The following is a 27,696-nucleotide window of genomic DNA, read 5'->3' as shown; positions in this document are numbered from 1 at the left end:
GAAATTTAATAAAATCTCTAATTTACCAAACTATAATAGGAGCAAACACCTTCCTGCTTATTCAAAAGTGAATGCAATAATTCTTTTCTCAATTGTTGTTCAGACTTACATAACTTTAATATCAGTCTTTACAGAAAAGTTTTGAAACTAACAACAATACAAGTCTGAAGCTAATTTCAAGGGATAACATTTTATTTAAGCAACTCAGATTGTAAAATAAATCACCTCAAATTACATCCTCTCCCCCCATACAAAGACTGACTATTAGTTGACAGTTATCTTCAATGCTCTCTTATCAAACCTGCCTCATCTCTGCAGGTTTCTCTATACACTATATTTTCTGCACACTAGGAGACCAAAGAACACCAAAGACTGGAAACTGCTACACTTTAAAAACAAGAACTATTTCAAATCTATTAAGTAGTGCTGGCAGGAGGACAAATTCTTTTCACAACAACTTTCACGGTTTCAAAATTCATTTTCATTCCATGCTGAAACAAACCTAAAACCTTTAGAAGGTTTTTGGGAAACTAAAGTGTCAAAATGTCTGTTTTCAGATCAAACAGGTCAGTCTCCTCCCCACCCAACCCCCAAAAAAGTCCACACTGGACCTGATAAACTGTCCTGACAAAACCTTCATTGAAATGGATATCTTTGCAAAATGTTTTGGTGTTGATGAAACTGAATATTTCTATGAACGTATTTCAAAAGTTCCTCACTATCTCCACAATTAAAGATACTGCAGATGAGAATGCAGAAGTCATTAAAAGTCACAGGGAGCACTTTTCATAACCAGGGGTTTCCCCAGCACACTTGAGCAAAATTCTCTTCCCCCTTGGTTCTGTAAGTAACTTAATGCCCTGTTAAATGAGCATGCCATTCTGTATTGCCCATTCTCTTCTGTACCAGGAACATAAGCTGATGAGGTGATGGTGGTGACTTCTCTGCTCTTTGTATACTAGCTCTGGCATTGCTTTTCGTGTGCAAGCAACGGCTTCCTGAGGAGTCGGGGGAAGCAAAGTTGAGAAATGAGAAAACAAAAATAGCTCTTGTTCTTGCACCATTGAGGTTACACATGCCAACCATAAGGTGCAAATAGTAGCTAGGCAGTGATCAGGGAACAGTATGCAACCCTCTAGAGCCAGATTTTACCCACTAGATGTAGATGGGAAGTACCTGAGAACCCTAGTACTAGGTAAAGGGGGTGTGTGAATTATTTCAAGAAATTTTGACAAAAGGAGAATATACATTAAAAGAATTCCACAAAATTCTATGAAAATATATTCTATATTATAAAAGTAAGGTTCGTTGTACAAGCCATCTTTTAACTATCTACTGTGACAGGAAAATAAATTACTACTAGATAAAGGGAAAGGCCAGTTAGAAGTTTGGGGGGGTAGGGGTTCTTATATAGTGTAGACTAGGATTATTTAGCCTGAATAAGGGCGGAGTCAGAGGAAACTTTGAGGTATACAAAATAATGAATATAATGAAATCTTATTAGATGCTTTTTATCCCACAACATGAAATAAAGGGTAATGGCTCGATTCTGTTAAGGACAAGAATGAGATTTGCAGTAGTGGTCATTATGCAAGCTAAGACTGCTAAAAAGGCAAGTGAATCTGATGCTCCAGTGTGTCGCATCACCACCTTTGAAGATCCGAAAGGAATATTTTCTCCCTCATGTTAAAAGCCTTTGCAGTTGTCTTGTGTTGTTTTTTCCTCCTATCTCTGAAGCATCCAGCATCATCAACTGAGCCATAGCATCTTTAACTTGGGCTCTGGCAGGTAACCACATTAGCCTGGACATTAGAATCACAAATTGGCCTGAGTGCCCATGACAGCAAGTTTCAACAAAAGGAGACACCACTCTTCCAAGCGTCAGTAGGGCTCAGCTTTGCTTCCATGTGACAAGGGACCAAACTGAAGCCAAGGACGAGGTTACATACCAAGAGTAAATGCTAACTGAGGAGATCAGAAATTGGCAGCTTGAGGACATAAAATAGCTAGATTCAGGATTAAGGAATTGTAGTTTAGGCTTGTCTGAATTACTGTGCAAATGGCCAGGGAGCTATGAACAACAGGAAACTATTGTCATTTGTAATGGCCTTTGAATTCCTGGTTGTATTAAATTCTAGGGTATTTTAAAATGTTTGGGGGAAAAACATTCAGTGTAAGAGGCACTAAAATGCCTGGTGATAGTGAGTAAGAAAGAAAAACATTGGTTCTTTCTTCAGTGGCTTGTGTCCCTGTTCATGGAGCCTAATACTTACCACCAGACACTAAAAAGAGCAAACCTGGAGGAGATGAGCCACAGAGCTGGCATTGCACTCTGTCCATGGTTTCATGCCTATACACAATGCTTAAGAAAACTACTTCACAAAAATGTATTCTTCCAGCAGTCATCTCACAGTGTGGTTTAACAGTTAGAGCACAGAACTGGGAATCAAAGTTTTCAATACAGCCCACATTACTCTACCTAATCCAGCTCAAGCCCCGGGGTTTGCTGTGTGACCTTGGGTGAGTCCCTTCACTGCATCTCAGTTTCCCCATGTGAGAAACCTCCCTCCCTTTCTGTTAAGCACGCTGGAGGAGGAGAACGGCGAATAATTACTTACAACAGGCACCGATACTTCACAATCAGAGGACAGCGTCCTTTTGACGGGGACCCTCTTGCAGCCTAAGGAACTGCACTGGTTTGGGTCCTGAGTGGGCACTGGGCTCTGCTGCTCCCCCGTTTTTGCAGGTCACGCCGGCAGAAGCAGCTAAGCGCTGGACACAGGAATCAGCCGCCCTGACTCTTCTGCCTCCAGTGCACGCAGAAGGCAAATGCAGCCGTTTAAGAGCCGGGTCCCCAGACGCGGAAAGACCCGTCAACTTCTTCACCCCGCTCCCACCCCTGCAGCCCCAATGCCGCAGGCGAAGAGGTTACTTACTGCACCGGGGGAGGAGAGACAGCCAGCGATGGCCCCGAGCGGCTCAGGGACACGGCAGCAGCAAGGGCAGCGAACAGCAACCTCCAGCTTCCCCCAGACCTTGGGGGCAGGCAGCCTCCTCACCTCCCCGAGCAGGGGCTTGGGGGTGGTCCGCGCCGCTGCCTGCCTGCAGGACCACACAGCTGCCGCGCTCGCCTCCTTCTCTCCCCGCGAGGGACTCCCACGCGCCTCGCTCGGCCGCTGCCGCCGCCGGCCAATGCGGGACTCAATGAGGAGCCGGCTTTACCCATCTGTTGCAAGGCGCCTCCTCCAAGCGCTGCCCTGGCGGCGCCTCCCCGCCCGGGGTGCTGAGGCCACATCCCCGCCCCCGGCCCCCCAGCCTAGCGCCCGGCCGGCCTGCAGCAGCGGGGAAAGGGCATGGGCGGGGCTGTAGAATTAGGACCCCCCGTTTCCCCCCATTGTCGCCGGCTTTTCCTCCCCTATTCATTATCCCAGACCTCTCTTCCCTCAGCTGCTCCGCTTCCACTCCCATCCCCCCATTACGCCCGAGTTCCACTCTGCCCCCCCATTACACCCTGTTTTCCTACCCTACTTGGTGTCTACTTCCCCCTCCCATCTATCACCCTTCTTTCTCCTCTCCCCCCCCCCCCCGATCCCCAGGGATGCTGTGGGGTAGGAACTTTTCTGAACATGCACATACATAGGGGACTGAAGAAGAAGCCTAGCAGGTGGAAGGGCAATTAAAAGGACAAGGAAGCCTGTGCTAATATGCACCTAGTAACTGCAATCAGCTGAAGGAATGGCCAGCGAAATCATAGTCCTCACTAGTGTCAGCTGGCCTAATTGCACTGCCTCCTGTGATCACTTGTTATGCTAGTCTAGAGTTTAGCCTTGTGTAGGGCAGGGAGGGGGAAAGGGACTAAACAAGAATTGTATCTTGTGCCTCACCCCCTCTACTCCAGAGAGAACAAGAACCAGGCCCTGAACTAATTAAATTCCCTACCCCCGAAAAACCATGGGGCCCCATATCATGTGTCAAAGACCAACACCTGGTATTAGAGTGAGCAGAGATTTACCCTAGGTTTGAATAAGCACACAGCAAAAGTTTATCCAAACATAACTAGACTTCTTTGGTGCTGGAAATTTCATGTGGAGAGGATGCTCCCAAAATCTCAGGGTTCTGCAGTACTGGTAAAATTGCTTCAAGAGTACCTTTCACACAGTATTAAGGGTTTCTGCATTTTTTAACCTCAAAAGTTTTGAGCAAAGGTCCAGTCAGTCCATATTTACTACCTTCCCTAATTGCAAATTAATTTTATCGGAGAGATGCTGAATCATGAAAGTGAGTCCAGAGAAAGTTTTACTTTTTAGAAGACAAATCCTCCATTTAAAAAAAAGCTGTCTGCATAATTTATGTAGAGTCCCTCATTTTGGGTTTTTGTCTTGATCAGTGCAGTGGCAGGTTCAGATATCAAGTGTGTAGGTAAGCCCTCTCCCTTGTTAGTTCCTCTTTGGCTTCTCATTTGTTTTATGCATGCTCCTTACAGAAATTAACTGTATGAGGACTGGGAGAAGAAGAAAACATACACAAAGAAAAATGGATCTTTTAAAATTTTGTCTTTAAGTAAGTTTTACTTTAAGGGGCCTGCCCCAGTTTGGGGGGCTTTACTTCTTTTGATTTTTTTCATGCCATTCCCTACATTCCATCTGCTTCTCCACACAGAACCCATGGGATCTGGGCAGTGAATTTTGCCCTTTACACAGTACTAGGTTCAGTTATTTACAAAAGAACGGTCAAGAGAATTATGCAAATTCTTTGCAGCTTTAAACAATTTAAAAATAATAAAACAGGCTTGTATTTCCTTGTGATGCCTGTTGTGGAATTAAGCAAAACAAATAAATATATATTATAAATGTTACACAACTACCAAAAGATATTGAGTCCTGGGTGCAATGTTTAAAAACAAAGGACCAGATTCTGATCTCACTTATAGCAGTGGAAATCCAGAGCAACTTAATTGACTTTGACTCTGGTTTTAAATTTTACAACCAGAACAAGTGAGATCCAAATCGGGTACAAAAATGTCCCCCCTTCTTTTTTTTAAAAATGCTTTTTTGGATTCCTGTACTAGTGACACCAGTCTACATCTTAAAGCTGGTTCACTCTCACTGACACCCACATTATCCCAGCTCTTGCCTGCACTCTGTCTAGAAGACCAACAGGTTTCAGTCCTGTTTAGCAGAAAAAGTATCATGACTGAAACTAAGCCAAATGGTTTACTCAATCCTCACTCTACTGCAGAAATGTTTATAGTAATAGGCATAATATTTTATTACTGGTCGGCAGGCACTTTCTCAAAGTGGCATGTACCTGTTACCTACTGAGGGCTGAAACATTGCTATAAAACAGTGGTTTTCAACCTCTTTTCATTTGCAGACTCCTGAAAAACTTGAATGGAGGTGTGGATCCCTTTGGAGATCTTAGTCTGCAGACTCCCAGGGTTCCACGGACCACAGATTGAAAACCACTGCTATAGAAGGTCAATTGATTACCTGTTCTGTTCATTTTTTCTGAAGCATCTGGCATTGGCCACTGTGAGAATACAGAATACTGGGCAAGATAGATCTTTTGGTCTGATCCAGTATGGCCATTCTTATGTTCTTAAGGTCTCAGCAGACGTTAGATTTAGAAGTTTATTAATACCTTTGTGATTTTGAGAGACACTAAATAGATTGCGTTTATTTGGTGAGACTCCGAATGACGAAATTCTGTCCTCAGATATGCATGGCAAATTCCTGTTGATTTTTTGGCAGTTGAGAACAGAAATTGGCTTTGTATTATGTTAGTAAAATTACAAAATATCAATGTCTTCCATGCAGTTTGCAAGCCTACTCCCAATTGTTCATTATTCCCATATACCTCTCTTACCTAACCTCTTCTTATCTTGTGAGACATGGGGCTGGTCTACATTACCGCTTAAGTTGATGTAACTTATGTGGCTCAGGGGTATGAAAGAGACATCCCCCTGAGAAATGCAAGTTACATCAACTTAAGCACTATCCACACTGGCACTATGTCGATGGGAGATGCTCTCCCACTGGCATAGTGCGTCTTCACCAGATGCGCTACAGTGGTGCAGCTGCGCCGATGTAGTGCCATAGTCTGTCTTACCACTCTAAAGCTTTTACTATTACTACTATGTCAGAGCCCCATTGGGCTAAGTGCTGATACGCACACGGTAAGAAATACTCACCATCCTGAACTGTTTGCATTCTAAATAGACAAGACAGACAAAGGAGGGAAGAAAAGGATACAACATACAAGCAGAAGACTGGGCACTGAGATACAGACAGTATGAGATATGACTTGCCGAAAGTCATACACAGGAAGTCTGTAGTAGATATGTAGAGTCCCAATCCACTGTTTTACCCACAAATCTACTGTTCCATTAAGCTTTTTGCTTAATGTCTTAAACTTTTTCTCTAAAAAGCCATACACCAAGCAAGTAAAATGCTTGTTGCAAAGTTAGTTTCTTAGCTTGTTTTCGGTGTACGTTCTTTCCCCATGATCATTTACTTAGGTTTCTACAGCTCTTTAGTTTTAAGGATTGAAAACATGTGGCATGAAGAAATATGAACTTTGTCCCTGCATAATTCATCAGTATCACATATTGTATTAATGCAGTCCAGGCATGGAGAACCCACAACATCACCATGCCAGGCAGAGTAAAACTAGAGCTCTTTGATGCAGTGGCCAATCTCTTCTGTTAGACTGCTGTGACCTTGGGTAAGTTACTTAACCTGTCTGTGCATCAGTTTCCTATCTGTGAAACTGGAAATAGAAGTATTTGAATGAAAAAGTGCATATAAGTGCAAAGTATTATTAATAATCTTGTTAATATATTTAGACATATGCACTAGTAAATAATCTCTTCATACATTACTAATCATTGTTAATCATAATTGATATTAATTATCTCCTGATTCATTGTGGGCAGCAAACACTTGACAAGCAATATTATTTAAAAGCTCTGATTAAGCCATCATACAGAGAGTTAAAAGGGATGTTAAACATGATCCTCGTTCTTAACAAACATCTCAAAATCTTCAAAGACACATCTAAGATCCTATCTGAAAGTCTCTTAGAGTGAAGAATGAGCTGATTTCACTAATTGGTCAAGCAATGCATTATCAGTAAGCACAGAGGTAAAGCTGTAAGCAATTACAGTTCATGAGACCAAAGACTGTGCAGCAAGAATAAACAGTCCTCCCCGGTATTCAGAGTAAAGAGCAATGTATCGATGAAAAGCTTTATATTTTGTTCATTCAAAAGAGTTCTGTGCCTAATTAATAGCATCTTATAGAGAACAGAGTCTGAAATCTCCAAAGAAAACTATTCAAGCAAGTGTTATTTTGGTGCTGTTTCCATGTGCGGCAGATGTTCTGCAGGACCCAGTCATTAGGAAAAGAACACCTCTTGCCATTCACACACACATTCACACACAAAATCTAAGCATTTGGAATTTTATTTTTAGCGGGCATTTGAAAGTCAGTAGCAGCAACAGGGATTCGTGTGTGTGTTTTATGTAGTCATTGTACAAGTTCCCCCATCTCAAGTTCATACACAGTTCACAGAAATGCAAAGAAAGATACTGATGACTTCTCTGTAAATTTGAAGACAATTATTGATATGCATCAGCTATATCAATCAAATGTTTTTCTAAAGTCTTCACATATGATTGTACCTGCCAACTGCCTTGACCAATAAACATATACTATCAAGTTACAGAAACTGGGTATTAGCAGTGAACCCAAACCAAAAACCCAGATCCAAATGCCTCACCAAATTTGGGGGCATTTTGGAATCTAAACTTGGATTCAGTTCTGAATTTTACAGCTGGCTTTTTTTAGGTTGAGCCAACCTAAAACACCAGATCTGAACATTTCCAGACTTTTTTGTGAGGGAAGAAGATGTATGACTATTGCAGCTCAGGCTTTTCTGTATAAAATAGAGAGAGAAGAACAAATGCAAAACCTAGTAAACTGATCATCAGAAAAACACCCCAGTTCTAAGAGAACTATGCTTCTGTTGTGACGATAAGGCAGATTTATGGAAACCTAATGCCTTTTGTAAACTGTGGGAAACAAAGTTTCCTTTCACACTAGTAATGGCTGTTAAAGAAAGTGAAGGTGTTTGGTGTGTTGCAAGACCCTAGATTTAGCTAGTGTAGTAAGTTTACTTAAGGAAGCAAATTCATTCTCAGAGAAAGCAGAATGGAAACAACATGGGATGCCATTTGGGTCCTGCCATTTGGGTCCCTTGAGAAGGCAAAAATGCTTGATGGACAGTGCTAACTGCTGAAAGTGCCAGTAGATAAGTGAACTGTTGTGTTCCCCCCATAGGGCCACATCACTTTCTGGCAACTGGTAACTGTATGCGAGCTGAAAAAAACAACAACATGTTACAAGTACATGAGGAAGCAGCTGTCTACAGACCTTGGAGGATAAGACAGTTGCCAACTTGACTTCAAGATAAGTCTTTCCTTGTACAGACAGCTATAGGACACTTTCTGCCCTCACATATCCTTTGATGATTGTGATTGTCAGCAACTGCAGCCTCATGTTTCCCATCTAGTTCTTGGGAACATGTATGGGGAAAGGCATTGTAACTTCAGTGCTAACTGGGAAGTGTTCAGTAATAACAATCTGTAACTCCTACAGCACTTTTCAGTTTCAAAGGGCTTTGCAAACATTGATTAATTAATCTATTCTGTGTTCAAGTCCATGCAAGCATGCAATCCTTTCACTAAACAGTTGGGCTCTTTTGTGGCTTTTAAAGTCTGAGCTATGCTGTGGGTTGGGAATGTGTGGAGAGGTGCAACACTGAAGCAGCAGCTGCTGGAAGCATTTTGCCTGGGAAATTGCAGAGAATAGACTTAGGAGTGGCTCTTAAATCTTTTTGGAGGTGCCAGAGGTGAATATCAGCCTGATTATCTACCTCAATAAGCCCAACTCTCTTTGAGGTGTATTGCCTATCTGGCCAAAATTATTGCTCCCCTACAGCTTGCAAACAAGAGCACAAGCACCAGGCTTCTTCTTGCTGCCCCCTGCACATACACCACTCCTCTTCCCCTCCCCACTTTTGCACCTGTGCAGAAGCAGACAGGATCTGTCCACTTCTGTCCATCTTAAACTTGAAGCTTCTTTTGTCAGTTTTCAAACAGAAGCCAGCATAAGTCACACGTAACTGTGACCTTCATGGTGTAGGAGTTCCCTTTTCCTGCCCAGGGCATCCACATATGTATGTAAGTAGCCATTTGGATTGTCAGCCTTGATATCAATATATATATATATTTCATCTTGTAAGGGATAGAGGTTTAGAATCAATTGCTTTCATGTCCTTACCTTTAGTGTGTTGCTCTGATATCAATTTAGTACTCGTATACCCTCTGCTGAAGGACTCTACCCTGCCTTTGCAGAGGAATGGCCTGAATGATCTCACAAGACTTTCTCAGATATGTTAGGAGTCTACTCATGACACCACAATTACCGAAATCCAAAATAACTACATCAACTGCAACCAATCCCTGCCGATGTCACTGTCTGAGACTGACTGAGCAGGTGGGTAGGCAGGCTGCCTGCAGCTACTAAGTTGGCACCTGTCACCACAAGAGACAGGTACCAACGTGAATGTGGATGGGGGTTAGATTTGGCCCAGCCTTGCTGGGATGCAGCTACTGAGGGTTCTTTTTCTGGGTCTTAGTGGCCAATCTTTTTCTGTCTTCACACTGGAAGAGGAGGGAAAAGATCACAATGATTAGTAAGGATGAGGCGCATAAGGAGTCATTTTTTGAGTGAGGAAAGAAAGAGGTGAGGAAAGCAAACCTTACACAGTTTTAAAATGTGGCAAGTTGCTGGAAAAAGAATCTTCTCCAGACACACTTTGTAAGCCAGGGTTCCTTGAGCTCTCCAGGGGCCTGAACGTTTTCTGAAGTGATGTACAGCTTTAGTCTGCAGGACAGGGTTCATATTATTTACTGGGAAACTGCTGGCTGCCTGCCAAGCAGAAAAATACTCCCTTGCTGGCATTTCAGCCAAGGAAAAGAGGAAGCAAAACAAATACTTCAATATTACTGTATTACAGTGTTTAGATTCCACCTTTCAGATGGCAATATGGAATTTATTACAGCATAAATGAACCCCTAAAGACCGAAAAAACACTCAGCACTGTCTCCTTCATTCTAATGATGTTCTGTAATTTCACCAGAGTCACAAAGTTATGATAGTACCAATAGATCATATCCCTGTGCACATACACAATGTGCATGCAGGAGTGACATGCTTCAATTGTGGTTTTTATGAGAAAGGTCAAATAATACCTTGAAATTTGCCACAAAATCTTAAGATCTCATGATTGATGACTTCCTTTTGCACAAGGTGACTGAAATAGTCTTGTCAAACCATATCACAAGACTTACTGCGGTCTCATGCAGTAATTGTGAAATTACTCTAATTCACCTGCTATATATACATATGTGTATGTACAGCATTTATTGGATATGCACGGAGTATATCTGTATGTTACAAATTCATGTATCTTGCCCACTATTTGGCTATTTCCACAGTGGCACCAATCTTGCAGTATTCAATATGCAGACTTCAGTGGGATTTTTGTGCTCAGAGGGCATGCAGGATTGGGTCTTCGATAGGGAAACTTTCTCATTTTACCTATAAGTCTTCTGCCACAACTCTGATGCCATTACAGTTACACCTGATATATTCACCAATAGAATGCAATCTGCAAATGTACTAAAGTAAACGACATATTCCTCATCTTTTATTATTATTTATTGTATTACTAGACACTCTAGTTATAAACCAGGACCTCATTGTGCCAGGGGCTATACAAACACAGGAACAAAGAGACAGTCCCTGCCCCAAAGAGCTTACAGTCTAAGACAAGAGGTTAGAGACAGACAGATGGGGGAGCCCAAGGAAACAATGAGACAATACTGACCAGCATGATAGACAGTGGTCTCAGCACAGTAGCAGCCTAATGGTTGTCAAGTATTTTTGTAGGCATCACTGAAAAGGAGTGTTTTAAGGAGGGACTGGAAGTTTTTTGAATCTTTAAGGGGAGCACCATCCAACTGTCAGGGGAAGCATGGGAGAAAGCATGAAGGTGCTTGTTTGAATATTTAAGAAGTGGGCAACAGAGGCTGGTATTATAGGCTAATCGGAGGCAGGAGTCGACAACTTGTCAGAGAATGAGAGATGATAGGCAGGGTGGGGATTGACTGTGAAGGACCTTGGAAGTAAATATAAACAGCTTATGTTTGATGTGATAGAGAAGGGTTAGCCTGTGGATTGATGCAAAGAGGGATGACGTGGTCAAAGCGATGGACTATGCACATTATCTTTGTAGCAGCATTCTGAAAGAATATAAGTGGGGCAAGATTGCATTTGTCAAGGCCAGAGAGAAGGATGCTGCAGTAACTGAGGTACAAGATGATGAGAGCTTGGACAAGAGTTCTAGCTGTGTGTCTGGATAAGAAAGGTCATATGTTAGAGAAGTTATGCAGAAAGAATTTGCAAGATTTAGATATAGCCTGGATCTGAGGACCTGGAGGGATGCCACAGTCAAGGATGACACTCAGATTACAGGCCAGAGTGACTGACAAAATGGTGGTAGTGTCCACAGAAATCAAGAATGGAGGTAGCAGGAAGGGCTTGGGGTATGTGAGAGATTAGGAAATCTGTTTTAGCCATGTTGGGCTTGAGCTGATGGCTAGACATTCAGAAGGACATGACAGAGACAGACCAAATTTTAGATAGAAGGTTTAGGTTTGGATAGAACCTGGAGTCATCAGCATAAAGAGGGCAATTTGTGTTTAATGCCAAACTCCCTGCCCACCATCAGTAAGCTCCTGTTTTTAGCTGCCCTAACTCAAACTGAGTTTAAACATTTAAACAAGAATAAATAAGATTATGCCTTCTGTGTTACCAAGGTATATCCTGCTTACATACTTCAGGTGCATTTGTTAACAGTGAGCCTAAACCAAAACCCTAAATCCAGACACCCCCTGAGATTTAAGGGGCTTGAAATGCAAACTAGGATCACATCTGTGTTTAGCTGCTGGCCCCTAGCAATCCAAAAACCCAAGTAAAAAAATCACCCATCCACAACATGTGTGGGCTTAAAATCAGGATACATACCTGAACTGTGTATCTTAGGCACATCTCTACTGTATATAGGGATCCAAACTTTGAATCTCCTAGGCTGGGGGGTATTTAAATTGTTTTTTGTTTGGTAGGGGCCAGAAGTTAAAAACAGATGGATACTCTGGTATGGATTTTAAGGCCTTTAGATAGATAGATAGATATAGATAGATATATAGTATAAATGCAAATATTGTTAACAGTTCTTATGTTAATGAATATGTCTCCATATAAACATGTCTTTTAAAAGTATGGGCAAGTGTTGGGTTTATGTCAAGCCAGCTTTGGATATAAGTCAGATTCCCAAGTGTAAAACAAATATCTGGCACAAATGAGACACCATAATAACATGCCCTCTTTTGTGTACGTTCTTCTTTAGGCAGAATGTAAGTGTACAATCCCATGCTGGGCTCTTCTTGCTGCATGGCATGTTGATGTGCAGAATCAGAAAATGATCAAAGATTTTAATAGCTTTCTTCTCGTTTAAAGAGATGATAATAAAAGAATTCTGCTCCCACTGCAGTGACATCACATGCTATAGGCCTTAACCATATGAATTTTAAAGCATTGTTTTAATGTTGTATTGGCAGGGAGACAAGTCTACAAATGTGGGGGGAAGGGGAGAAGAGGCTTAGCAGTGCTGCTTCTAGAAAGAAGGAGCTGCAAATGAGAAACCACCCGGAGGTTTCCATTATATGGTTGTTATGAAAGAAACTGCATTGTGGGCTAAATGCCTCGGACATTGTTCAGTTTTAACTCATTCCTCACCCAAGCAAAATCCCACTGAAATAGGTGGAAGTTTCCCAGAGCAAAATCTGGGTCTGAAGCAGGTAAATGTCACTTTGTCTAGCACATCCTGCAAACTTACAAATTTCTGCTGTATTTCCCAGTTCAGCTACTTCCTCAATCATTATTTACTACATGGGATCCTTTTTAAAATATTATAGTCATAAACATACTGCATAGTCTATTTAATAGTATTCTGCCATCCTCCAAAAGTTACACAGCGAGAGTTAGTTCCGCACATTCTCTGCACTAACACAGCACCCATAGGGAGCATAGCTTGGCTAAAATTTTGCTTTTTACCTTTAAAAATAACTCTTATGTTCTTCCTATGTAGCCAACACAACCTGGCAGAACCTAAAGCAGTTAATGATTTGTAATAATGCGTATTTATCTCCTTAGTGCTATAGCAGCATGTAGGGCTTTACAGACAAACAGAAAATTACAGTCCTTACCAGATGGAAATTACAATACAAGGGGCCATCATTCAGTGTGCTGAGCGTCCTTTCAGACAGGAGCTCCCATTGCTTGTACTGGAGTCCACATATTCAGGATTGGTCCCTAAAATAAGACAAAAGACAGCAATGTATGATAACAATAACAGCAATAACAAAAAAGAATGAGGAAGAGTAAGGGAGAACCAGAGAGTTACAGCATTGTTGAGTCATGGGATTTGTTTGTGATAACATACAGATCTGGTTATTTTTATATTGTAAATTTTTAAAATAAAACTAAATGTAACGTATTACTCTTCGTAGACAGTGTCTGGAAAGAAGGTTGGGGTGGAGGTCAGCCACATAAGTGCTGTTTCTTTTTTTTGTTACACAACAAATGTGTAATATGAATGAACCACATGGGCACAGCTGGGCCAAATAATCATGGTTATTAATTACATATAACATGCAAGGCCTAGCTACATACATACAGTACTGCTCTGGCAGGGTTAAGGTGACTTCTGAAACACAGAAGACAGAGAGGGCCCCTAGATGGCTTACAAACTATTTAAAGGATACTACCCAATTCATAATATACTTCTGGAAGGTTGGCCAAACAAAACAACAAGTTTTTAGGAGCAACTGGAAGGGGGATTTAAGTTCATTCCTAACATGCCCTGATTTTGAGCCTTCTCAGATGTGTAGCCTATAGGAAGCTGTCTAATTACATGTGATTTTATATGTTTTTCAGCTACTGAAGAGACACAAATGCCAAATCCATTATTCAGGGATCTCATACAGGCTTGTGACACCTTCTGGACTATTTTTGGGTGTGTAAACACTAAATCACAAGGTTACATAAATGAAGCATTTTGATTTGTGACAGGCAGTTTGAAGGAAAACTGCACAATCCAGCATACAATAGTAATTAAAAATAAGTTTCCAATAACATTTTATTTCTGCCAAGTACTTCTTATTTTTTGAACTTTCAGCCTTATGCCTTATACAGGTTTCTTTTAACTGTTTCAGAGAACCATGCATAAGAGAACACACAATGGTGAATTGCATCTAAACAATATTGCATTATATTTCAGTCAGGTATATTACATTGCTTGCTTCTGTATTTTCTGTGGGTGACAGGCAAAAATATAACATGGGAAAGAATGACTTATAAGCTAATTGCCCCATTCCCACACTTGCTTCTCTTTAATCATTAGAATTCCAAAGTCATGACCACCAATTCTTAAACAATTACTGTTAAAATGAGGGCACAAAAGGTGTGCCTGCAAAAATCTATGTGCAATTAGCACACCTGTAAAAACCCACAAATATACGTTGACAATGGTTGGCTGAACATACTCAGTGGGTACATGTGCATTTTTGAGCTGCATCCATTGGATTCTCTTTTGAAAATGTGGTTTTAAAAGCCTAGATATCTTTTATTTCTTATGCCACATCCACTGTGGTACCTCAGTGCTGGATAATATAAAGTAACACAATCCAAAGATTTTTCCAGATGGCATTTTAAACGTTAGGCACCACCAAGTCACTATAGCCAAGTCAATTGTACTCTGGAGTTCAGGTGTCTGAGCTTTCAGCTTCTCCATGCTCTGGTGCTCTATGATTTTTTTAAAATACTGTCTTTTTATAGAAGCAGGACACTGTGTCAGTGTAACTGACTGCCGAAAATCTCTTCTCCAAGCTTCCTGAGGTTTGACATGAGGTAGGCTCTTCAGGTCAATCCAAGCCCATGTGCAGTGGTTTCATTTCCCTCTTGTTTATTCCATATAATAAAGTCTTGCTCATGTAAAGAACATATAAGGTTAAAGGAGAAATCCCAATGGCACCAAAAGAACTTGATCATTCCATTCCAGAGCTCATGTAATTTTTCCCTCCATTCTCTTCTATAATGGTAACACGACATGTTTATAAGCAAGAATTTTGTTGCTCCTTTAACATGCAGCAGGATCTTGTTGCTGGCCATAAATCTGTGTTTGTGAACAATATACACCTGATCTAATATCATAACCAGAGAAGTCCTGATCTGTATGTTTATGCTGTGAACAAGTTATCAGCCTCCTTCAGGATTTTCCTGAAGGATTTTCTAATTCCATCAGAGGAGGGCTGGACATAGTTCCTTCCAGAGTGGACAGACTTATTTTGATTCCATTGAACCTAAAGGGTTCCATTCCACTGATAGTGTAACTGTGTTGGGTTTGCATTTAGCTTAGGTGAGACTGTGAACAAAAGCAGCACACAATGAAAATGGGAAAGAGGAGAGTGAAAAAATAGCACGGGTGACAAAAACAAGAAGAAAGAAGACGAAAAATAAAATTTCTTGTTAAAGTAAATATTTTAACCTGGATTCTTTGCTGTCTTGCACGTGCTCAAAGTTAGCACAAAGGGTAAGTGAAGTGCTAATCAAAATAGTAGCATTCTGTGTCCACTACGCACAGATGTAAAATATTATAAAAAGTTCAAGAGAAGGGATTATTAGGCCCCTAATGATTCACCTGTACATAGAACTCCAACTTGTGCCTGGCTACCTTTCACCAAGATTCTTTTATTTCTAATACATATCACAATATTCTTTTAGCTAGAAGAAAATATTGAGCAATATTCAGGGTCACGTGCCAACTCCTTTGCATTGAGAAGGGGCTATAAAGCTTCCCTAAATTGGCAGCTGAAATTTCCCCAGTCTGAGGGAATCCCTGGCTGGTGTAGAGCTGGCTTAAAGCCACCTTTGGCCTCCAGCTCAGACACAGCTGAGGATCTCAGCCATTGTCTTTTAAAATGGAGTCTCCCTTAGAAACAAACAAACAATCTTAGATTATTTAAATAAAAGGACTGTAGACTAGGACCCATATTGTTCAACCACCCCAATCAGTGCTGCTGCACCTTTCATGTACTTAAGGGGACTTCTATAGCCCTGTTACCAAGTCTGTAATGGAAAACTATTATATTGTTCAGCCACTAGATGGCACTGTGTGTAAAATACCTTATTTAAATGCACCCCAGCCATAGCTGGCATTGCATTATTAAAGAGTCTTATGATAAAGACATCTGGTGTGGATAAGCAAGTTCTGTAGCCAGTCCATACCTGGTACAGAGGAACATGACAAGGTGTAAGGAGTGTTAACTAAGAACAGAAACAGAAGGAAAACAGCAGCAAAGGTTGCAGACAGAAGGAACTGCAACAAAGTTTAACATAGAATCACATGCCACTCTTCAATGCCCCAAATAACTTCAGCTTTGACAAACCTTCACAGGGGACAGAATGAAAGCACTATTTTGCAAGGTTTTGAATTCCAAACAAACTCCATAAAGAAACTGGAGATATACAGGTATCTTCTTTAATTGATGCAATGGGGAAGCATGAAGAGCATATCTTCAAAGCCTTTGACTTTACTGAAGACAGTCACAACGATGACTATGAAAGGGTTCTGGCTATGTTTGATACCTCAGAGATACTTGATACTTTGATACTTTATACCTCAGAGAAATGTGATTTATGAAAGAACATGTTTTCATCAGAAAATTCAAGAACCAGGGGGAAATGTTAAATGTTTTATGAGAGTTCTCCATACATTGGCTGAAAACTGTGATTCTGGGAATGCAAAACATGAAAATATCAGAGAAGACAGGTTATTGTGTTAACAGATAAAAACTTTTCACAGAAGCTACAACTGAAGACAGACTTTACCCTAGCCACAGCTATTCGAATAGCAAAACAGTCTGATCTGGTAAAACAGCAAAACCTAGAGAAACTTGACTAACTTGAAAAACCTGAAACTAACTTAGAAACAGTAAACAGACACTTGAGTGTTAAAAGTCATTATCAAAAAAACCCTGAGGCAAGGAGAGAAAACTCCAAGACTAAGAGGTACAAATTCCAGCCTACGTGCACAAGATATAAAAAAAGGCATATACCCAGATGATGCATGTCCAGCCAAAGGTACATAGTAAAATAAATGCATGAAATATGGACATTTTGCAGCTGTTTGCTGCACCAAAGCAGTCAAGCAGTTGACTCATATTACAGGCAATTAAGAGCCATTATTTCTGGGATCTATCACTTGTGATGACATAGAGCAGGGGTTCTCAAACTGGGGGTCAGGACCCCTCAGGGTTGCAAGGTTATTACGTGGGGGGTCACGAGCTGTTAGCCTCCACCCCAAAACCCGCTTTGCCTCTAGCATTTATAATGGTGTTAAATATATAAAAAAATGTTTTTAATTTATAAGGGGGGGGTCTCACTCAGGCTTGCTATGTGAAAAGGGTCACCAGTACAAAAGTTTGAGAACCACTGACATACAGCCTGCCTGAAGAATGAAATTAAATATTCATGTCAAGACTATGGACTTGAAAATTGACTCAAGAGCTGATGTCACGGTCATCTAAGAAGGGATTTACAATCACCTTCAACCCTTCCCAGAGCTGAAGTCACCTGACACAGCTCTGACTAGGACTGGAGGTATTCTGAACTGCATGGGCCACAGAAACAACTTACAGAAGACAAAAGCTATGCATTCAGAGTGCATGTGATCAAAGGATCAAAGACCAGCAACTTCCTCAGCTGCAGCATGGCAGCCAGGATGGGACTAGAAGAACATGATGAAGGATTTGACGATATTGGACTTTTGAAAGGAGATCCAGTACAAATCAACGTAAGACACAATGATGAGCCCATACAGTGTACAAGCACCTCTACCAGAGAGACTTTGGAAGACACTAGCTGCAGATTTATGCAAATACAAAAGACATCACTGGTGACTATGGATTCTTTTTCCAGGTATATAGAAATAATATATTTGAAAAACAACATGTTGCAGTGTGATTTTTCTCACTTTGTATTCCAGAGCAACAAGTGATGGAGAACAGGCCACAATTAGAATGAAATATGATATTGATCATATTACTAACAGCCCACATTACCCACAAGTAAACGGAGAGGCTGAGAGAGCTGTAGAGACAGCCAAGAGAATCCTACAATAGGAAGATCCATTCCTTGCTCTTCTGAGTAACAGATCAACACCAATAGGAGCTACTGCAGTGATGGGCAACCTGCGGCCTGTGGCCCACACACAGCCCATCAGGGTAATCCACTGGCGGGCTGCGAGACAGTTTGTTTACATCGACCGTCCGCAACTCCCAGTGGCCGTGGTTCACCATTCCCTGCCAATAGGAGCTGCGGGAAGCGGTGGCCGGCCCGTGCCACTTCCCACAGCTCCCATTGGCCGGGAACGGCAAACTGTGGCCACTGGGAGCTGCAGGCGGCCGTGCCTGCGGACAGTTGATGTAAACAAACTGTCTCGCAGCCCACCAGTGGATTACCCTGACAGGCTGCGTGCGGCCCATGGGCTGCAGGTTGCCCACCACTGAGCTACTGGATATAGTCCTGATAGGAAGACAACTCAGATCTACTGTTCCAAGTTTGGAAAAGCATTTATCTCCAAAGTGGCCAGACATGAAGAGAGTAGCCAAATCGGACAGAAAAGCTAAAAGAGCTTATGAACCCTTTTACAACAGATGTCGCTTAGTTAATGAACTGCTGGGCCTAGAACCTGGTGACTGTGTTCATGTCAAATTGGATGGAGGAAAAAGGACGGACAACTCCAGCTGTCATAAAAGAGAAAGAATTCAGAACCCCGATGATATGTGATCAAGACTGAATGTGGAGAGTTCAACAGAAACCATCAATCTCTACTGTTTGTTCCTCAGAAAAAACAATCAACAGAGCAAACTCTATGGATGGCAGTTGCAGAATAAGAACAACTCAAGGATTCCAAACCAACCACAGTCAGTCTTTGCAACTAATGAACAGCTAGATGACCAAGTTGTTACATGTTAGGGTAGTGTAATTAGAAAATGATTCAGAGACTCTTAACAAACTGATATGTACTGAATTTCAAAGACAGCATGATAGTGTAAATATTGTAAATGGTAGGAATGTAGAACTTAAAGGGGGAGATGTAATGGATGCTAAACTATATTATACTGTTCAGACACTAGGTGGCACTGTGTATAAAATACCTTATGTAACTGAACCTCAGCTATACCTAGCAATGCATTAAAGAATCTTATGATAAAGACATCTGGTGTGCATGGGTGGTGGGTGAACCCCTCTTTCGGGGAGGCTAGCCCCCCAGCCCCATCCCTTCCACCTGAGCTGCCCCCATTCCTATGGCCGGAGGAGCCCTGGCCTGCCTGCTGCAGCTGCCTGAAGCCGCTGGCCAGCCGGCCCCAGTCATGCAGGCCAGCCGCAGCACCGGGCCGGCGCAAGCCCTGGGCTGCTGGCCAGCCCAAGCACTGGCCCAAGTACCGTGCCACCAGCCAGCTCGACTCCTGGGCTGCTGGCCCGAGCCATGCTTGGCCACTGGCCCGAGCCCAGAGCTCCAGACCACCGGCTGGAGCTGAGCCCCTGCCAACTTCAGGGGAGAGGGCAAGCGAGGGCAGGGCCATGGGGCAGAGCCATGGCCTGGGTTAGGGGAGGCTTAGCTTTCCCTGGCCTATGATACCCACCGCCCATGGTGGTGTAGATAAGCAAGTTCTGTGAATAGTCCATATCTGGTACAGAGGAACAGGACACAGTCTGCTAGGACCTCCCCAGTACTTCACATTTTACACATTCACACTTCTGAAGTGATTGCTTATTTCCTCCTCTGTAGATGAATGTTTAACTCAGTAATGAGTCCTTGTGTGGGCACCCATAGGAACAGCTAATTCTTTTCCAATGCTTAGGGTACGTCTTCACTACCCACCGGATCGGCGGGCAGTCATCAATCTATCAGGGATTGATTTATCGCATCTCGTCTAGACATGATAAATCGATCCCTGAATCGATGCCTGTACTCCACCTCGGCAGGAGGAGTAAGCAGAGTCAACGGGGGAACTGCCGTGATCGACTCGCCGCTGTGAGGACAGCCAGGTAAGTCGAACTAAGATACTTCGACTTCAGCTACGCAAATAGCGTGCTGAAGTTGCGTATCTTAGTTCGAATCCCCCCAGTGTAGCCCAGGCCTTAGATACTTCTTACTGGCTTTACTTAGATCCCAGATGTATACTTGCAAGTCTTGATAACCCATCCACATGAATCACACTACAGTTGTAGGCTGTTGTGAGTTATAAGATATGTCTACATTAGGAGCTGGAAAGTGTAAATTCCAGCTCAAAGAGACATACCTGCACTAATTCTGATCAAGCTAGAATGCCAAAAATGGAAGCATACCTATGGTAATGCAAGCAGTGAAAGAGGCTAGCTATCCGGAGTATGATCGCATTCGAGACCACAGGTACATACTCAGGGCAGATCACCTCATGCAGAAGCTTTCCTGTTAGCCTCAGTCAGGCTTGTACTTTGTTCTGTCCCCATCCCTGATTCTAAGCATGCTGAGAATTCAGCCACAGGGCTTTGGCAGCCATTATCATTGTAGTACTGGTGGTAGGATCCCCTAGACGCTCACTGTGGAGCTCCAGGAGCTGATAAGGGTACATAACTCTCACTTTCAGATTAAAGGGCAAGACAGCAGCTGGGTCAGATCCTTTCTAGGCTAGAGTAAACTCATTTTTTCCATTAGACTACAGCACATTCCTATGCCTAATGACCAGTTTTATAATTCTTAGGCTCCACCCCTTATTGGTTTTAGCCAATCAGCCCGTTCACCTTACTCAAGACAGTTTTAGTGGGAAGCTACAGTGCTGCCTCCCTTGCAATATTACTTTTCTAACACCAGATGGTGCGGTATAAAGAGCAGTGTCTGTGCAAGTGACGCAAAATGGAATCTAACAGGCAGCAGTCAATGCTATGGCTTGGCCTCCCCTGGCTCCAGAGGAAAGATCACACCACAAACAATTCACCAAGGCGAGTCTTTATTATTTTTTTTAAGATAAGGGCAATTAGAAGGGGGACCAGAAGAGCTAACCCTGCAGTTGGTTCTACTTTTTTCTTTCGCCCATAGAGAACTTTGTGGAATCCAATAAGGGTTTTGGTTTTTTTAACAAAAATATGTTACTGCACGAACCCTTTTGTAGGGCTACCTTTTGTGTTCCCATATTCTCTGTGGTGGATGGCTGTTGCAGTCTGCTTCTCCAACAAACCTCTCTGTGCTTTATCCATACTGTGCTTGATATGCCCTTCATTATCTAAGGGGCAATGCCTTCTTGTTGAAATACCTGCTGGCGACTGATTTCTATCCTGTCACCTGCAAAAAACTGGTCAACATCAACTTTTTTATTTTTACTTACAGTCATCACTGCCCTTCTCTTAGTAAAAATAATACCCCATGGAATGAACAAGATGTGCTACTCTGCTTATATCCCTTCATAGGTTTATAGTGTTTGAGCTTTTCAGGGCAGGGACTGTGTCTTCCTGTGTGCCTGTATAACGCATAACCCCTAGCACATTTTAGATGTGATTGTAATATAAACAAAAATAATTTGTTGGAGATGCACGTCTAGTTCTGTGCCACATTCCAATGTGGAAGAGGAATTAGTAATAGAAAATAGTTTTACCTACAGTACTTCTAGCTTTCTGGAACATTCTACAGTCCAAACTAGTGTGATGCTGAAAAATAGAAACATGAGTGTTCTGCTATAGCTTAATGTCCAGATATAAAAAAGATTCGGAGCCAACTTCATCCTGTTGTAACTGCATTGGCAATGCATTTATACCAAAATTGAATTTGGTCAGTGCTGTTACATTAGAGATTAATTTGGCCAAGTGGATTTAATCAACGCTTCTTCCTTCTGTGTTTAGCCTTTGGCACTATTGTACTTTAACCTAGTTTGTAGGTTTGGGTTAGTGGTTTACCACTAACCTTTCAGTACTCTTAAGTGACCCATTTAGTTATACTGCTTTTGCTCTCCAGTGACCTGTCTGGCCAGGCTGTTGAGAAATGAACTAACTTAAAATGTGTTATCTTACAGACTTCTATATCTTGTGACATTATTGCTAAGTTTTTATCTGGATAAATGAATTTGTACTGTGGATAGCTTTAGAGTGGTGGGGAAGGGAACCTGCAGAAGGGGCGTGTTTAAACACTTACTCCACATAAATACGTGGGGTCACACACTCCTCTGCTGCAAATGGGTGTAAGTCCAGATTTATACCTGGGAATCTTGCCCACTGTCAAAGGTTTTCCTGCTGACCATTTTAGTTCATCAATTCCATCACATGCTGAGAGGAACTAATACTAATTATAGAATGATTTGTGATTTCATCTACTAAATATGTACTGAAAAGATTTCTGGTGCAAAGACATTTTTATCCTACAGCTTTCTCAGGTGCAGATAGAGCCTTCCATGAAAATAATGTGAAACTGATAGGATGGATTTGTTTGTTAAGGAAGAATGTTTATATTGCCTTTGAAAGGTGCTGGATTGACAGGTCTGGAGGATGAAGTCTACTGTTTATCTGTAGAACACGTACACCTAGAATTGGTCAGAAGTTTTCCAATGATTGGAAATGATTTTTGATTGGAAAATGCTAATTAGTCAAGACCAAAACTGTTTGCAGTGAATGGTCAGTTTTGATAAATCCTTCAATTTGTGAATTTTTTGAATAAAAAGTTTTGATGTCAAAATGTACCATTTCTTCCTTTGAAATTTTAGTTTAATTTATACTAAAAAAGTTAACATTTTAAAACGATCAAAACAGCATTTCAGTTGAACTGATCCAAGAAACATTTTGGATTGTCAGTTGGATAAAATTTACAAGATTTTGATTTTTCATCCCGATTTAGTATGGGGGAAAAATTCACAATCTTGAAAATTCTCATTTGAAAACTGTTTTCTGCCCAGTTACTCTAGTTACAATACAAGCAGCGATAGTCAGGGTTGGAAGGGACCTCAGGAGGTCATCTAGTCCAACCACCTGCTCAAAGCAGGACCAATCCCCAATTTTTGCCTCAGATCCCTAAATGGCCCCCTCAAGGATTGAACTCACAACCCTGGGTTTAGCAGGCCAATGCTCAAACCACACAGCGATAGTGCAAGGCATTGGAATGTGCCTGAACTCTGAGCTGAAAGGATCACTAGAATTCAAACTCAATGACTCACTGAATCCTTGACCTCTTTGTGGAGACTGCCGGTAAGGGCGTTAATGAGCTGTAATTGTGGTGGTGCTTTTTGTAATGGTGATCCCCTCTCTACTATGAATTTGTGAAACAAGTTTATGAGGGGGATTGTATGACAGGCATTGCTGTGATGATGGCCATTCTTATGTTAGGGGCATGGTGGGTGAATGAGGAGGGCATAGCTAGAGATTACTGTACTCTGGTGATCCCAATTGTTTTTGCATTGTGGAGCACATAGATGGGTGCTGCAAATCAGATACTAAACATATAAAGTGAGCCATGTTTTTTAAATTGGTGTGTAAATGGCATCCTAAAAATGGGTGCAGTTGTAAAGAGGAATTTACATGCAAAACATGTTAGTATGCACAACACAAGAATTTGTACCTGAGCATGCAGGTACATTTGCAGTTCAAATATCCATTTTATGTGTGCAAATACATGTTTGTACGTTTAGTTATTGTTGCAAGTGCATGACCCAGACTGGCTCTAAGGGGCTTTCTAGTTTGTTCAGATGTTTCTTAGGGCATTTGTTAATAAATTATTCACCAACTTCTTCCCATCTGTGGCTAAATTTATGGGCAGTATAATGCATGTGACAAATTGCATTTGTAGAACGAATGCCCATATCCCTTTGACAGGATCAACATCAATGGGAGATCACACAGCTAAATTTTTAAAAAAGTAGTTAAATAAGAGCAAACTCGGGCTATAACAGGAGTGTCTGGCTTAGGTGAGCTGGGGGTAGAAGAATCTTAGTGGAAATCAAGACAGACTTTTATAACTTAGTGAAAGTAGCAGGGGAAAGATGAGACATTAAATATTCGTAATGTCTTTGAACAGATTTAAGATTTATTTGGTATATATGTGACTCTTTCAAATCTCTTTAAGAATGTGCTGAGTTCCACTGTTTTGCTAGCAGTTCAGGACCAAATATCTGTGGTCTAGTTGCAAATTTTGCTGTTCCCATTCTAGTGACTCACTGCGGAGGAACGTATCAATCTCGGGTTTGAAATTAATTGGAAATTGCAAAACACACAGGTCAATGTCGGGAGAAGGTAAGCAGTAAGCATATTTTGCAACATAAAAAGGCATATTAGAATGTAAATCATATTGAGAAGACTATAAACTGTCTAGAGAAATTGCCAATATGATGTTATGTAGCTTGAAACTCTCTTGGAATTTATATCAGAGGATCCATTTTCCCTTACCTTATTTTTGGGGTCCCTTTTGATACCAGCTGACATACTTCAATTTATAACATTAAATGACACTTTAGCACTTTTACTGGTACTGGAGAAAATCATATGAGTAAAATTATAGCTTGTAAAAGAAAAATCGGAAGCAGTATTGGAAAGAAGCCAGGATCATCATCATAATCACATCTGCCAACTTATCTACTTTTGAGACATTGCCACAGCTTCCCCATTCAACTGGGTAACCTTCAAAAAACACTTTGCCCCTTCACTTCACCTCTCCGCCGCCTGCTGCAAAAGAAATCTCAACAGCATCCTACAGTGATAGCCCCAAACAGTGCAGTATCATTGTTTTAAACTGTAGTGATTTGGATCTACTATAGAATAGTTTAATACTTTTTAAGAAGGGTAAAATATCAGTTTTAATAAACTATGAACTATAGAACCAACTAGCTTTGATTCAGATTCAACATCTATAAATCAGCGGTAAGTGAAATCAGAATTAGGACCTATGTGTCTACACTCTTGTTGACTTCTTTACACAATCATCATCTCCTTAGGGCAGGAATCCTGTTTCGCTGTGTGTTTGTGTAACACTGAGCACATTGTCTGCCTTCAGTGAATAATAATGAAGTAATAAACAAGGTCTGTTTTGCTACATATCATTCTGCTTTGAGAATTGTTTTTAAAACAGTAAATTCAATACATTAATTTAACTATTAATTTTTCTGAAAGCATAAAAGTTGGAAATACAGATCACAACTTGTATCTCTTTTTTCAAAAAGGGGACAAACATTCATATCATCTGTTTAGATCTTTTAATGGGCTGGGAATGTGGAAGCCAAGACTGCAACATTCCAGCATAGGAAAGATCAGATAAAACAGAATCTCAGCCTAGGATTACAAAATAAACACCCCAAAGACTGAGATTTCAAGCTGGAATTCAATTAAAATTGAATAATCCACTAATTGCCTTGCAAACATATCAGTTTTACTGTTTCTTATCTGAAAGAATAAACTGAGTTTAATGTTCATCCAGGGAGTGGAATAGTCATATAAGGCAAATATTTTTCCTACCAGTAGCACTGTGATAAATTTGCAGGGTTAAGAAGGAAAGTCCACTCATGGATCAGTAACTGGTTAAAAGATAGGAAACAAGGAGTAGGAATAAATGGTCAGTTTTCAAAATAGAGAGACCCAAACAGTGGTGTCCCCCAAGGGTCTATACTCAGACAAGTACTATTCAACATATTCATAAATGATCTGGAAAAAGGGATAAACAGTGAGGTGGCAAAATTTGCAGATGACACAAAACTACGCAAGATAGTTAAGTCCAAAGCAGACTGTGAAGAGCTACAAAGGGATCACACAAAACTGGGTGACTGGGCAACAAAATGGCAGATTAAATTCAATGTTGATAAATACAAAATAATTAACATTGGAAAACATAATCCCAACTATACATATAAAATGATGGGGTCTAAATTAGCTGTTATCACTTAAGAAAGATCTTGGAGTCATTGTGGATAGTTCTCTGAAAACATGCACTCAATATGCAGCAGTAGTCAAAAAAGTGACCAGAATGTTGGGAATCATTAGGAAAGGGATAGATAAGACAAAATATATTGCATCTATATAAATCCATGGTATGCCCACATCTTGAATACTGAGTGCAGATTTGATAGCCCCATCTCAAAAAAAGATATATTGGACTCGGAAAAGGTTTAGAAAAGGGCAATAAAAATGATTAGGGGTATGGAACAGCTGCCATATAAGGAGACATTAATAGGACTGGGACTTTTCAGCTTGGAAAAGAGACGGCTAAGGGGGGATATGATAGAGGTCTATAAAATCATGACTGGTGTGGAAAAAGTAAATAAGGCAATGTTATTTACTGCTCATAACACAAGAACTAGGGGTCACCAAATAAAATTTATAGGCAGCAGGTTTAAAAACAAACAAAAGGAAGTATTTCTTCATACAATGCACAGTCAACCTGTGGAGCTCTTTGCCAGAGTATGTTGTGAAGGCCAAGACTATAACAGGGTTCAAAAAAAGAACTAGCTAGGTCAATAAATGGCTATTAGCCGGATGGGCAGGGATGCAAAACCATGCTCTGAAGTGTCCCTAGCCTCTGTTTGCAAGAAGCTGGGAATGGGTGACAGGAGATGGATCACTTGATGATTACCTGTTCTGTTCATTCCCTCTGAAGCACCTGGTATTGGCCACTGTCAGAAGACAGGATACTGGGTTAGATGGACCATTGGTCTGACCCTATATGCCCATTCTTATTTGATTATTAAGGAGGACTTGTAGCTTACATTATTAATAGTGATTTTGCTGATAACTGTCTCTGCTGATTTTTCAAAAAAATCTTTTAAATGATGGCAAGGCTGCCCTTGCTTTTAAGATGCATTCCTTGTACCCTCCTTTTGTACAGCCCTTATTGCTCTTATTGAGAATGCACGGAAAGTGAAACAGTTATGGTCCTTTGGCAAAGCGTTGGTAGCATTTTGGGGAAGTCATCTTAACTTATTGCCACACAGAGGCAGATCCTGCCACCCTGCTTGTTTTAATACCAACTTATCCTTCAAGTAGTTCCATTCATTTCAGTAGATCTACCTGAGGAATAAGTTGGTATTAAACAGCGTGAGCAAGGGTGGCAGGATCTGCCCCTGAATAATTTGGTGTCAATTTTGAAGCCAGTTATAGAATTTTAAAACAAAACTACCTAGGACCAAATGCTATTCTCTTTGCTCATACAGAGCTAGATTGTTACTTTAGGCACAGGTCTGAGGAAGAAATAATGAAGAAACCACCCCAGGAGGGTCTCTGGGACCCATTGTGACTTGGCTGTATCTCCAGTATTGCCAATCCCAAACATTTAAAAAAAAAGTTTTTAAAAAATAGTAAATTTGGGGTTAGGCTTGACTTCTGGTGTTTGCGCCTTTAGGGTTCATGTTTTCAAATTTCTCTGCAGTTATGAGGTGTTCAAGTGGGTGTGTAAGGTGAGAGAGTCACATATAATCACAAGACTTAAGAAAAATGCCAAATGTGA

The 27,696-nt window shown here is 41.1% G+C and overlaps 1 protein-coding gene across 3 annotated transcripts in view; it reads right to left on the bottom strand.

The window, feature by feature from the left end:
* Positions 1-3,193, bottom strand: part of SULF2 (sulfatase 2) — a 238,580-nt gene extending 235,387 nt beyond the window's left edge. For 2 of the 3 annotated variants that reach the window (XM_074970048.1, XM_074970047.1), the window contains exon 1: positions 2,619-2,775. The gene's annotated coding sequence lies outside the window, so the exon portion shown is untranslated. Of the gene's footprint in view, positions 1-2,618; positions 2,776-2,936 lie in introns of those variants that run through there. The other variant, XM_074970050.1, reaches the window with a different exon arrangement.
* Between the last annotated feature and the right edge of the window lie 24,503 nt (positions 3,194-27,696).

This window comes from Natator depressus, chromosome 13, assembly GCF_965152275.1.
Source record: "Natator depressus isolate rNatDep1 chromosome 13, rNatDep2.hap1, whole genome shotgun sequence".
Classification (NCBI taxonomy): domain Eukaryota; kingdom Metazoa; phylum Chordata; order Testudines; family Cheloniidae; genus Natator; species Natator depressus.
The sequence above is the reverse complement of the archived record's forward strand: the minus strand, read 5'-3'. Positions and strand labels throughout refer to the sequence as shown.